The following is a 14,839-nucleotide window of genomic DNA, read 5'->3' on the forward strand; positions in this document are numbered from 1 at the left end:
GCTGATTGCAGAAATTGGAATCAAAACAGTTTGGAATTATTTGACGTTATAGCGCCCCTGGTCTGTTCAACTATAATTTTCGTATTCAGGGGGTGAAAAAGTATAATAATTCGTTGAAAGCTCACTTTTTTAAAAAGTGATTCAGCTGCCCCTTAAGGGGGCATGAGCCATTCATTGTCTTACGTGATGGACAGATTTAATTTTGAAGCATTAACCACTCAGCGGCGTTGAATTGGACATTAATGTTTTCCCATTCACAACTCATAAGACGTGCTGAGGTGTTATCGGTTTCTTTTTTTCCAATTGCTGGAAATTGGTAAATCTAAGGAAAAGTACGAAGTTTACAAATCTCTAACTCAGCATTGTCATGTGTCACCGATCTCGGGGGCGTGCGAATTTTACGGGAGATGGAGTTAGGAGGCGCAGGGCAGCATAGCAAACCTATTTTAATTACACTCAACCCAAAACTCCTCAAAATAAAACACAAGGAAGAAGACTAACACTTATACAACCTAGGTAACCCTAGGTTGTATTTTCTTGTCCTTAGTTCCGCCTGCGTTTGTCCTTGGGCGTTTTCCTACACGGCAGTCTGGCAAGCCACTCTCTGGCTGAGACACTACAATAAAGGATCATTATTACTGTTTTTGTTGTTCCGCAGGTATCTTTCAAGTCCGAAGCGTGCCGGATCCTCATCATAGTCGGTGTTCTCGCCGACTCCGTAAATGTTTGCTGCTTTGTTGTTGGCCAGTCAACTCGTAAGTCTCTGATGTCGCTGTCCCGAATGCCGTCGTTGACGTGGCAACAAGGGCCCCTCAGGTTAGGCCTAACTCCGGGTTCCGCCACTGCTCCCGCCTCGTTCCTTCTTCGAGTGCCGACGAGACGCCCCGGGGTGCCGTACGTGCTGGTCTGCCTCTGAAGGGGGATCCTTCCTGGAGTGGCTGGCACTGCCGTGAGAGGCTACAGCAGGTCCAAGGGGTCTCACTCGAACGTCGTCGAGGTCGATGGCTACACCCTGGACTGCCAGCGTCAGGGACTTCACCGAACCTCCATGGTTGCCGTCGCCAGTGCGATGCTGACACCATAACCTTCTTGGCCCAGAGCCACGGCGATAATGCCGGCTCATCGCCGCTCCTCCCTCGATCTCGGCTCGGGTCACGCGCCTCGAGGGCTCGTGCCGTTCGGACCGATACGTGCTATTCTTCCTCTTCCTTCCGCGCTGCATGCCTCTTACACATGACATGGGTCCTCATTGCAAGAGTGTTTTTTTTTCTCTTCAAACACTGTCTTCTGTCGGTATTCTTGGTGGTGAAATTGACTCTCCCGCTGTGCCTTGAGTGCTTTTTCTTGCGTCGTCATGGCTCAACACATGACCACATTGTCACCCACATTTCACCACATGCACTGTTCGCAATGTTTGCGAGTTCATTGTTCCAACCACTTTACATGTGTACACTTGCTCCGTCCGCGGTATTCTCTTGATACTTCATCATCCATCGCCCTACTCATAAAGCCCGCCCCTCCCCATTCTGTCTCCCATTAATGTATTCTATGTGGAAGCAGTGTTCTTACAAGGTGAGGCTCCATCATTCTGCCATTGGTCGTCTTATCTTTACTCAAAAACTCTAGAGGCTGGTGGTCCGTTCGCACCCGAAATTGTTTGCCAATAGATAGATGTGCAATTTCTTTACTGCACAAGGGCGAGACATTCTTGCTTACGGTCGAGTAATTCCGTTCTGCATTATAAGTGGCCTGCTAGCAAAAAATACCGGCTTGAGTCTCTTGTCTTTCTGTTGCAGGAGTGCTCATAATGCCTTGCAGGGGGCATCAGTGCGTAACACAAACTCCTTCCGTGTTTGGTGGAACAGCACCGGCGGATGTGCGAACTCTTCTTTACTTTCAATTTCAATTCAATTCAAATCAATTTTGTTCACGAACGCCTTGCGCCTCGCGGAGGGTCTGCGCGGCAGACACCGCCAACAGACCGGCCGACCCCTACCGACCCAAACCAACCAATGGGATATTAGGCAAAATAAGCGTCACCTTAGTAGATACATTTGCCACACACACCGAAAAATTCAACCGCTGCCACGCTAGTCGCAGACCTAAATGTGAGTCTTACCCCGGGGGGTTGTCGAAAATACAGTCGTCTTCATTTTCGACGCATTCGTTGGAACCATTCATGTAGTATTTCCCATTGATGCAGTCGCATTTGTTGCCGATGAGGTGGCACTTCCTCTGGCCGGGCGGACAGATGCATTTAGCGCAATTGCTGTGGGAAGAAAATACGGGTATTGCGATTAAACCGAAAGCAGTATTTCAGCTAAAAGAAAACGGGATTATTCCGAATAATCCCACTTTATTGTAGTTTGTTTATATATCTGTCCTGTTAGTCGGTTTATCGGCATGTAGCCTCTTTCACGCCAAATTGGGTCACTGGGCAGTCCATTGCCTAATGAGGGGAACAGTGGGTTGCAATGGTCAAGCAACTGGCTTCAAAACCAATCGTTGACTACCTTGGATCACTAAGTATGTGCCACTATTGCCCACTCTTCAATGAGACAAAGAAAAATGCTTTCTCTCCGTAATCGTGAGTAGATGTAAGCATGAAATGGCTACCGGCAAAGCAGACTGGTTGAGATGATACTAGACACAATCTTAAAATGGGTACAGTGCATGTTCGCAAGGGCGCACTGCGCGATCGCAATAATACACGATCTCGACCTCGCTTTTGAAATTCTGATTTTAACGTCACCTATGATTTTCGATATGTCCTAATTGACATATTGACATTTGAACAATTTAAAATGTACGTAACTCATTTTAGGTTACTAATTGGTCTCGCGAACTAAAAAAAAAAAAAATCCGAGCACACCTCAGCACTTCTTATCAGTTGTGCATGCGAAAGCTATAATAGTCTCCTCGCAGGCAAGCAAGCGCGTTGAGACGCTTGGCCGACGCCTCCTATATAGCACAAGGTCGGTGCACTTCAATCGGAGACGTGATGCTACCTTGCCCGACTGCCATAGAATCTAATGGGGACGCTCCCTATAGTAAGCCGCGATGATTTTGACGTCCCCGCTTTCGTCACGCTTTGCTTGGCAATGGAAGTAGCATGACAGGAGTAGCATGGCATGAAGTAGCAGTACAAGTAGCATGACCTAATAAAGCAGAGTGCACAGGTCTGCTATCTATAGAGGCGCTGGCTTAGCCCACTGGGTAAAACACTCGACTTCTGAGTGTGAGGTCGTAGGTTGGAAACTCTGTACCACCAACGTTTTATTGCGATAGTCAGTGAAGTCATTCTTTATTTTCACCAAACAAAACCACTGGTGAAAAAGGGGAGACGGCGAAAACGCTGTGGATACTGCAGCTTGACTAAGCACCGTCCACCCTGTAGGAGCAATGGCAGGGTTAATATACAAGCAAAAAGCGAATAATTATACAAGCAAAAAGTGAATAATAAAAGTGACAGGATAAACACAAGCGAAAACAAATAATTATTATACATTAGTAAGAAAAATATTAATACTACATATAGCGTCATATTCGCACATAATAAAGCAAGAGAAGACAAATGGCATCGTAGTTCTATGCTTCGTGAAAACATAATGATATCAAGCAATACAATTTAAGGAATGCGCAGTTACAAAAACAAACTAATTCCATTGGTGAGGTTTAGTGTTTTGATTTCGATGTCTTGCTGCTCATATGCGTTAAGAGTGCTTGGTAATGTGTGGCTAAGCCTTTGCGTTCCTTAAATAGTGCGTGAGAATGGAGTTTTCCAGCGGGGTTTATATCGATGGAAGTAAATATTTTGAGTATCTTCATTAAAGTTCTTTGTCTGTCTGTATGTTCAAGATTTGCAAGTGTAAGAAATGTGTCAAGCTTCCCGCGATTTGCACTAATGTAGGATTGTAGCAGCCTGCATTTGTATATATCGTTCGCCATAACAATTTTATGCTTAACAAAAAGATGTCTGGTGTGTTCAAGGTATGGTATGTTCTCTATTGCCCTAATAGCTCTTTCCTGAAGTATTTTTAGCTTATTCAAATTCGTTAATGTAGTGTTTCCCCATTAAGCACAGTAGTTCAAGTGGGCATGGAAGAGAGCTTGATAAATAAGTCGCTTTATGGTAAGAAGCAAAAGACATCGACAACGATTTAAAGCACCAACCACGCGTCTCAGCTTTAAACTAATCTGATCTATTTGCTCATTCCAGGATACATGTTCATTAAAAATTACTCCAAGCGTCTTAATTGACTTGGTTACTGCAATTTTGTATGGGCCTAGGGTAATATGGTGAGGTAACTGTAGGGATGTGACAAGGGCTCGAAAAAGGACACATTTTGTTTTTGTTTCATTTAGCGTTAAATTGTTTTACACCAATCGCGAAGCTTATAACAGGTGTTTGCTGCTAGCGCCTCGACAGTACCTAACTTTTTTCCAGTAAACAATAGTGTGCGATCACCAGCATAAATTATAAATTTACAATCTTCATCAATGTTCATTATGTCATTGATGTAAATAAAAATAATACAGGCCCTAGAATGCTGCTTTGTGGCACCCCGGCTTCAATTGGTTGTGTGTGCGATTTAAAACCATTTATTTCAACATACTGAGGCCGCGACTCAAATACGACTGAATAAGTTTCAGTGAGATTCCTCTAAATCCATAGCATTGTAATTTATTTAATAACAATTTATGACTTACGCGATCAAAGGCCTTATTGAAGTCCAAATATAATGCAAGTGTCAAAAACCTCTTTTCTATATTGTATAATATGACTTCTTTGTGCTAATAGAGCACTTTCAGTTGAACGTTTCTTTCTGAAACCATATTGACACTCGGTAATAAGATTGTACTTTCTCGAGAAGATATCAATTCTATCGTTTATTATTTTTTCAAGACACCTCGAGAAAATGGGGAGTATAGATATTGGCCGATAATTGCCTAAATTGTTTTTATCTCCTGTTTTGTATAGCGGTAACTTTTGCTAGTTGCATGAGCGTAGGAAAAGTACCTGTTGATAACACCAATTTGTAGATATGTGTAGTACTTCTGCTATGACGTCTAATACATACTTTATTGGTCGCATTTCTATGCCATCAGGATCACAGCAATTATACGGACGCAGCAAGCGGATTTCTCCCGTCGCCGTCATCGTCGCCGTCGACGTGAGGTTCTGTATAAAGTCCAAGAGCGATAAAACCGTCGCCACGCGTCGTATGCGGTATGTGCGAGTGAAAGCGCGCGAGGGCCGCGCGCTTTCCCGCGATAGACCGCACGAACCTTCGCTCGCTGCTGGTGCCGTGCTTGCTCACGTCAGAGTTTTGACAGTGGTCGCCTGCGGTCATCCAGTGTGATCTATTCATGTTTGTTTGTGCGTGCTGACACCATGGTTGGTTTTTCAGTTAGTAAGTGAATGTGTCCAAGTTTATGCAGCCGATAAAACTACTATGCGTACTCCGTATAGGTCTCTAATTTGCTATCGCAATCGATGCTTCGCCTTTGAGGCGAAACTGCCACTTCTTTTTCGAAGTTATTCTGCTCTAAATGCGTAACATCTCTACTTCAAACGATTAAACCCATCTGTCCGTCCGTACATCCATCCCTCCGGTGCAACATCATTTAGGATGATCGCTTTCAAGATAGGGCCCGTAGCAGGGAGTGAATTGACTTTCGTGTGCCTCTCGCTTCATCGCTGTCTAAGTGAAAAGAAACACAGCGCACACGAAGCTATCTGCACTCGGCGCACTCGCTCGCCATCGCAGATCGATTTCAAAATGGGGCCCGCGCAGCTGCGCTGTTTATGATGGTGCAGTTTATGTTGCGATGAGTACGCTTCAACAGGCATGGCACGTTATCCATGTACATTATCACAATCTATTTCGAGTGCGGGTTCCTTGCTTGAAGCGTAGTTTCCACCTTTGCAATGCGTTTTGTTGTACGTAGCCCACAGTTGCTTTCAAATCTCCACCCAAGACGACGGAGAAGACTCGTGATTTTGATACCACGTTGTGACAGTCTTCCAAAGAGAAGTATATGTTGTGGAGCTTTCTTCTTCCATTAAATTTGTGGAAGCTTGCTTCTCTCACGAACTGATTCGGCCTATCACCGACGTCTTCTAACGAGTCGCCATGGAATGTTTTCGGCATGCGATGTTGGCTAACCACCAGTGGCGCCGGTGTCACCTGGCTAGTCAGAGTAGCGGTGTCATTTGTTTGAGTTTTGGTTGGCGTCCCAGTTCAGGCGAACCACCTTGAAGACAGCGGTAGGCCCGCTGTTGTACGGTAGTCACTTCCGCCGAACTTACAGGCTGGTGGTCGGGGCTGAGCTCTTTTCCGTTTTGGTGCTTCGATTGATAACTCGCACATCCGCCAGAAATGTACCGATCTTGAGAGTCACTACGCAATGAAACAAAGCTATTTACTAAGGGCGAACGCATGCCCAGAACTCTGAGTTTCCATTCTATGGTAGTTGAAGTCAGTCGTGTTCCCCACTGCTGTCCAACAGCGCTCGAGACGTTATACTTTCTGTTCTGCTTCGTCAGCCCAGCGTGGTGGACTCGTGCGCGTGCCTTGTTGGCAGGTTCACCACCTGCTCATGCCGCGATTAACGCTGCCTGCTGTAGCTCAACTTTGCCATGTGACGCTCAGGGTCTAGAACGCGAAGAGCGAAGTGAGCTCTACCTAAATTTGGCAAAGTCGACACGCCAAAATATACACAGGCGCCATGCGCGATTTCTCGGCATCGCCTGTGCATGACGCATCGTGGTCTGTGGGAAGCGCTAGAGAGGAACAAAGCTGCATACGCGCGTCGTACGTGATGCATTTCGGTGGATGGCAATGCATTGTGTCGCAACATTACTTTATTGCTAATCTTGGTCACCTCGACACTACTCGCAAGATGGATTCTGTCGCAATTTGATTACGTTTAATTAAGAAGCCCGCAAATACACGCGAAATGCCTGGAGCGGCCAGTCGCGCGGCAATTTTATGTATTCGTGGGCTTCGTTAGCGTTCGGAAAACATTTTTATGTAGCACGCATTGAGCAACAGAAAGCTGTTTCTGGAGTTTTAAATGTTGCTCTGCATTTTTCTCCTTGACAATTTTCATGTTATTTTAATATTTGAAAAGTTGAATAATCATATAAGACTAATTATGTAATTAGGCGAAATGCAAGAAATAAACTGAGTATCTCCAAGCAACGGCAAAGAACACTACCTTGCTTCGGTCCAGCTACTTGGCATTTGCATATCTTTAAATCTTGGTGCATAACTTGGGACACCCTGTATAAATAACTTATTTGCGTCTGGGAATAAAGGCATTATTTATCGTGAGTTAATGGACTCCGAACATGATTTTATTTGTGTAGGATAATTCATATTTAAAGAAAAATCTCGATGCACGATAGCTGGAACAGCAAGCCGGTGTGTCCCCCCTTATAAAAATGACTATTGAAATGTTGTTGGCATATTGTTGAGGAATTGTTGACACAATATCCTTTCAATAATGTCTCAATAGTTATTGAACGTACACAACAATACCTCAACAATAAAGTTGTTGAGCGCTTCACAACAGTAAAGTCATTGACTAATTGTTGTTGACATATTGTTGAATAATGTTGAGTACTATTGAGAATCGTTGAGCAATATTGACATTGAATACATGTCTGAAACACACACGCATAGGCGTGTATGTGTTTTACACATATATATTGTTTTATTGTTCACTTAACCACCACTAAATATATAGAGTGTCACATAACTCGAACCAAAGGCCTATCTCTCAAGTCGTAACTGGGGGAGCTTGTGGCAAGACGACGCTGCCGCAGGCGTTCCGCTTCGTTTGCCCTAAATTCAGGGTCGGCGGCTTTTCGCTGACGTTTCGCCTGGGCTTCGGAAGCCGTCACGCTAGAATCAGCATGCTAGAATCGGACGACAAGCTTGGCTTACTAGAATCGGACGGCAAGCTTTGCTTACGTAAGATATGCCTTTGCTTACGTAATATGCTTACGGCGACAAGCTTTGCTTTCAGATATATATTCAATATCAATATTGCTCAACAATTCTCAATAATACTCACCATTATTCAACAATATGTCAACAACAATTATTCAATGACTTTACTGTTGTGAAGCGCTCAACAACTTTATTGTTGAGGTATTGTTGTGTACCTTCAATAACTATTGAGGCATTATTGAAAGGATATTGTGTCAACAATTCCTCAACAATATGCCAACAACATATCAATACTCATTTTCTCGACAGAGGAAGAGCTGTTGATTTTGTCTCTTTGGGTGCCACGTAAGGGGCAGTTCAAAGAAGCGTTACAAGTCCCCGTGCCCACAGGGGATATGTGACATTGAGCTTGGACCCTTTCTGCACTGCCTCCAGGATCGGCCCACATGAAAGGGGTGCCATTGATCTTGGACCCTTTCTGCACTGCCTCCAGGATGGGCCCACTTTAGCTACTCCTGTATCTATCTGCCTTTTGAACGTCGCTACTGAAAATGACAAATAAAACTTCCGCGTAATAGAAGTTACAGCTTGTCAAGAAACATTGGGAAGAACTCGCAAGCAATATTTTTTTGTAATTTGTTTGTAGAGTAACTAGCATGTTTAGTAAAGGGTTTGTGCCAGAGACTGCATTTTTTCAAGTTTGACTGGTTGCTCGGATGATCTCGTTTTGTTCTCGCAACTTGTCATAGTGGTTTTTGATGTGTGGCAAAGCCAGTGTCAAGCAGACACCATTTACTATTTTGTTTGCTCATATGTTTTGTTTATATCAAGTACAATGTATTGCATGTACGGTACGTTATATTGCACTCTACGTCCATACCACAGTTGTACTCGTGCCTACGGGCGACTAAATTTCATTTTCAACTTGCCGGCATGTTCTCGTTTTGAGTGCCCGGATAAGAGCTTTGACTTTTGGCTCAAGGTCACTTGAAGATCGCCGACAACGGGAGCTAAAAGCATTTCATGCTTAAAAGAGTAGGCAACCTTAAACTTTGGTATAGGTGTTTCTTTTCGGCACTCGCATCCCGGCGTTGGTGTTCTGTGCTTTGGTAAGCAGTAATAATTGATTCCTGATCAATTATAATTATTCCAGACACTTCAGTAACTCAACTTGAATTAAGCTTATGCTTTGATATCATGTCTCTAAGGAAACCGATGGATTTTGCACTGTATTACTTTTTTTATTTTTTTCCTAATTTATTTTTAATCTCGTCTCAGCTAATTAGTTATAATTATCCCAGACACTTCAGCAAGTCAGCTTGCAACAAAACTTATGCTTTGATATCATATCTATAATGAAAGTCATGAATTCTGAACTGAACCATTTTTTTTTCTTTTTTTCTGATTTACTTGGATTGCGTCCCCGGTCGTCTCAGCTAATTAATTCTAATTATTCCAGACACTTCAGTAACTCAACTTATAGCTAAACTTATGCTCTGATATCATATCTATAATGAAATTCGTGAATTTTGTACTGTACTATTTTTTTTCGATTTATTTTCACCTCCTGATCATCTCAGGAGGTGAACCGGAAGTACTGTCCAAAGAACAAATGGCACTCGACGCTTCTGCCACTAAAACTCCCGATACAGCTTTCTATTGTTGAATACGTGCAACAGAAAAGTGATTTTTTTCTTTTTCTTTTTTTCCGAGCGTGAAAGAAGCCCGCGAATACACGCAAAATTGCCGCACAACTAGCCGCTCGAGGCACTATGCGTGTATCCGCGGGCTTCTTTCACGCTCGGAAAACACTTTTATGTACCACGTATTGGGCAACAGAAGCTGTATCGGGAGTTTTTTCCTGTTGCTCTATAATTTTCTGATTGACACTTTTCATCTAAATATAATATCCGAGAGGCTAATTATTTATTATTAATTGAATAATAATTATTATTTATAATTATTATCTAATTATTTATCTAATGCAAAAAATTGAGTATCTGTAAGCGACGGCAAAAAACATTACCTTGGTTCTGTCCAGCTACGTGGAATTTGCATATATTTAAGTGTCGGTGCAAGAAAGTTACGAAAATTTTTAAAAATCACTTGTAGCAGCTAGGCACCATAATTCTTATCGCTTAGCTTGGTTATTCAAAGAAACGGACATTAGTAACACAAGAAATTGAAACTAATATTCTAATAATTAACAAAAAATGACTAATGAACTTCTTAGTTAATTATTTTACGACACATATTGCAATATATGAATTGTAGCCGGTGAGTTTGCAAGACGCATCCACCTAAAATGAATTTCCAGGATAACACCAGTTTCGAGATATTATTGCCAAAAGTGTGGGACGAAATACATTGGCGTTTTAGTTACTTTTGTGCTTTAATGTATAAAACAGCATTTTGGTAACAAAGTAAGAGTAACAACAGTGCATTTTACGGCGAGTTTGATGCGCATATCTCCAAATTGGTGTCATTCTGGAAATTCATTCCAAGTGGATACGCCTGACAAGCTCACCGGCTCAAATTCGTAAATCGCAATATGTGTCTAAAGTAATAAAATAAGAAGTTAATTAGTGATTTCTTGTTAATTAGTTGAATCTATGTTTCGATTGCGCTTGCTACTAATGTCCGCCTCATCGCTTAACCCAGCTCAATGATAAGAATTATGCTACCTGCCACAGGTGATTTCTAAAAATTCCGTAAGACTTAAAGATGACCACCCTGTGTATATATATATATATATATATATATATATATATATATATATAGACACAAAATTGGAGCACAAGACAAACGTCTCAACAAGCAGTGACCAATGACCGATGATTGGGCACCTCCTGGATTCCCATCGGCTTCTATTGTAAGTGGCCAGTGCCCTGTCTGTGTCAGAAAACGGCATTGCCTCCATGTTCAATATGGGCAAGATGGTGGGAAAAGTAGTATGTAAGCATAATAAACAATTATGTTTTTAAAGAGTGCGTTTCGTTTAGTTGGTAGCCCTTAGCGCACAATAGAATGAAACAAGTTTGGGTGATATCTCTGCGACGTGGTGTCCATATTTTACATGAAAGCCTAGGTCTTTTCTGTAACACGTAGAGACGGGGTGCTGGCCAGTGTGCTGGGAAACTGCTTGGCCACCACGCACAATCTACGCTGTTATACTTTGCCGGTGGCAAATCATAGCGCAGAAGCACAGGTACAAATGTTTAATCAATGGGACGGCATGCTGTCTACCGTTTGTCATGATGTCAAACTAACAAGCACGAACAGCGACAATTGTGTACATTGTTGGTCCGTAGTTTATTTCGCGCCGGTTGCTTCACGTATTAAAATAAATATTTCTTTTTAATACAAACGATGAAAACTGTGCGCGCACACAGGGCGCGACATTTGCGACGTTTGAATTTTGCACTATTTCCCGCGCGCTCCGTACGTGCCCGGCCGGCGCACTGCGTTACCGCGATAAAGAAAATAGTTCCTCAAGGAAGCTAAGCAGAAAACTTTCATACTCCTGCAAACCACATAAATTGTTAAGAAATACCTTTATATTACAAGATTTGTTAATAAATATTGCAATTCATGTCTATGAAAGCGTGGATTTGTATGCGCGTTTTTGTGTGAATGCGCGCTTGCGCTGTTGACTCTTTGGCGCATTCCAGAACTTTGTGCGTGCGGCGGTATGTGTGCGGGTTGCGTGATGAGCTTGCTGCGTTTTCTGTGCCCTTTGCCTCGTTGTGGCATCTTTGGTATATTTCAACCTGTTGCTCGCTCTTTATGGGCTACACGTTGCCTCGAAGATCACCATGATCGCCTCCGACTCAGCCAAATCGAAGGTGAGTGAGTGTTTCGAATTCCACTTGCTCGTTCATTGCGACGCTTTCAGCAAAATGGCGTACAGAGTCCGTGCGTGTCTTCCACGCGCTTCTGTGCTCGTTTTCATTACTAGTACTATCCTTCCGTTGCGAGAATTGGTTGTGCAGCACTAGATTTGTTATATTGAGCATGAAGTTTTGTCCTGATTTAACTTCACAGCGCGCTTGCGGCGACGTAAAGCAGCTATGTGGAGCCAGCTAAAACAGGGCATGTTGTGCGCGCCACGATTTTTGGCACGGTGTTCCAGCACCGATTGAAATTAGCCTTATTAATGAGTGCTCGGGTGCTCTGCCGTTTTGGTGAGCAGCTGTGTGGAGCCAGCTAAAACAGGGCATGTTGTGCGCGGCACGATTTTTGGTACGGTGTTCCAGCATCGATTGAAATTAGCCTTATTAATGAGCGCTCGGTGCTCTGCCGTTTTGGTGGGCAGCTATGTGGAGCCAGCTGAAACAAGGCATGTTGTGTGCGCCACGTTTTTTTGGTACGGTGTTCCAGCACCGATTGAAATTAGCCTTATTAATGAGCGCTCGGTGCTTTGCCGTTTTGGTGGAAACAATGCGACGTGAAATAATCCCAACTGTACTGTAATCAAGTATATTTCGTTCGCGCAACGCCGTCCATTGACGTGCATCTACTACATGGCGTGTCGGGATCGGCGAAAATATGCGCGGGGCGTTTTGCCGTTCGAATGTATTCTGCTGCGCTGTTCGCTTCAGGATCGAGTGCCCAGAGTCCGCTGACACGCCGTGCGGTAGACACGCGCTGTGGCGCGATAATAATAAAGAATTGCAAGGGCGTATATGTGATTCTATGTGATAGGTGAGATAAAAAAGGGCTGATGGCAGCGAATGCTGTGAAATCATCAGGTTATGTGTGGTTTGTTTTCCGCCGGTAGGCGCGCGGTGAACTTTTTTTTTTAGCCATTATCTCCCTTCGACGCCATCGAGTACTTCGCGCTAACGCCTTCGCGTAGGCGCTCTATATTCACGAAAAGGCAGATTCTGTGGGATTCTATGTTCTGCTTTAGAGGGATGAAACATTCAAAATAACGTCATAGTGTGAAGTTTCAGCCTTTGGCCCTTCAGTAACTCATTGATTTAACTAAGTTCGAAAATCAGTAAAGGAACGAGAAGCTTGGGCATATTTGCCGTGTCGTCCCACTGTGCTTCCGGTGGCATGTAGGCGTTATCGACAAATGTCAAAAATTAGCAAGGCTTTTTATGAGATAGAAGTAGACAGCTATGTCAGTAAGTTATTTTTGCTTTGAATTTACACTCTAAAGAGGAGAGAGAGTGAAAGGGGAGCGTATCCTTGTGGACTAAATGACGCTTTGACATAAGCTTGGAACAATGGTTTGTTGGTGGAGCAGTTCTGTGGAATGCTTAGAGAGTAAGCAAACTGCAGTAGCAGCAGTTAGACGGGGAGTAAAAAAATGCAACACTGGTTTTATATGAACGAGCTACCATTAAGATGTGGCCACAACAGTTCAGTAGATGATCAAAATAATTTTAAAATTTTGGAGAGAAATTAAAAATAATTTATTTGCCCACCTCACACTGCCAGTGGCAAGAGCAGCCATGCTTTAATGTTTTCAATCAGTCATTTATATCCATCCATTTATGTCGGCCTAATCGTCCATGTAGATGTTTTGATTGTTGCTTTTGAGTTATCGTGGCATCACATTTTAATACTGACATCTGTTTTCAGAATCAAAATGAGCCTGGAGACGCCACAGCCGGAATGCGAAAGGTGAATTCTTTGGCCATTCATCGTCTAGCGTCACCATGATCAAATGCACTGTTGCCAGGAGAATGTATTGCCGGGAGGTATTCTCCTTAAGATTTAGTAAAACTGGTAGCATTAAGTGCCTCCTTTGCGATTTTGCATAGCCTTTGATTTGCGAGTCAATTAATTTATTTAATGAGGTGGGCAGTTGGCACACCCTGCCTTTGTGTCTTATGTACACATTCAGCTGAGTAGGTCTGAGACACAGCAAGCGAATCTGATGTGTAGTGGTAATCGCATTAACGTCGACAGTTATCTTACTGTTTGAGCTGCTACTGCTGCTTGCCAACACAAGCAGCAGTTGCCCAAGATGGTGTGAAAGAGGTTCATTGAAGAGTGGCACATACTCTGAGTCACACACTCAGAGATCCAAGCAGGTCCATCAGATGGTTATTAACCCACTTCCCTCAACATAGCAGCCCTACCCATTCGGCCATTGACCACCTAGTGACACAAATTGGCTGGAAAATACTTAGAGGCAGACGCCCGAAAGTATGTGAAGTATCCTAAAAATGCTACTTGCATCAAAGTTTTTGATGCTTTGGTTTACTTACTATTTTATTTTGTACTGGGTGAATCCTTGTTTTTCTGAAGCACATGGCATCCTAACAGGATAACAAGCTATGACATTAGTTTTAGTTGTTTTTATTAGTGACATTAGTTGACATTTTAGGTCTGGAGCAGGCAGTATTTCTGTGATTTATTTGGAGTGTGGCTGTTGTGTAAATGTGCTTAAAATCCTTATACTACCTCACTAATATTTACCTAAATGTGCCGTTTCACATAGGTTGGAGAAGTGCTCATTCAGATCATCCTGGCACAGATTGCCATGGTGGACCAGGCAAGTGTGCAACGGCCTTGATTCACCATGTGTTCACAGAGAAGAACCTCATGGGCCACTCACTTCTCGAAAACACCACCACCAATAGGCAAAAAGAGGCTCTTGGCCTTATCAGGGTCAACGCTGTTATAGGCAAGTACCATACATACTTTTTCCCATTGCATTTTTGCATTCACATTTTGTACTTGGAATTACCAGCTTGCTATTAGCACAACAAATGATTTTCAAGTAGCCTGTGTCTGCAACTACGTGCTACAATAGCCTACTATTTGGAATGAATGTTCATTTGATCTCAAGTCTCTAACGCCTCCCTACTAAAGTGCTAAATTTTAAAAGCAGCCTTAACTGCCAGAAGTGATTGGTGGCT

At 43.1% G+C, this 14,839-nt stretch overlaps 1 long non-coding RNA gene across 1 annotated transcript; it reads left to right on the forward strand.

Moving 5' to 3' along the window:
• Window positions 1-11,120: 11,120 nt before the first annotated feature.
• Window positions 11,121-14,600, forward strand: LOC125941947 (uncharacterized). The gene is made up of 3 exons (XR_007464693.1): window positions 11,121-11,806; window positions 13,554-13,595; window positions 14,419-14,600. It is a non-coding gene; the product is annotated as an uncharacterized LOC125941947 (long non-coding RNA).
• Window positions 14,601-14,839: the final 239 nt, after the last annotated feature.

The sequence above is a fragment of the Dermacentor silvarum genome, unplaced genomic scaffold (assembly GCF_013339745.2).
Source record: "Dermacentor silvarum isolate Dsil-2018 unplaced genomic scaffold, BIME_Dsil_1.4 Seq683, whole genome shotgun sequence".
Lineage (NCBI taxonomy): Eukaryota > Metazoa > Arthropoda > Arachnida > Ixodida > Ixodidae > Dermacentor > Dermacentor silvarum.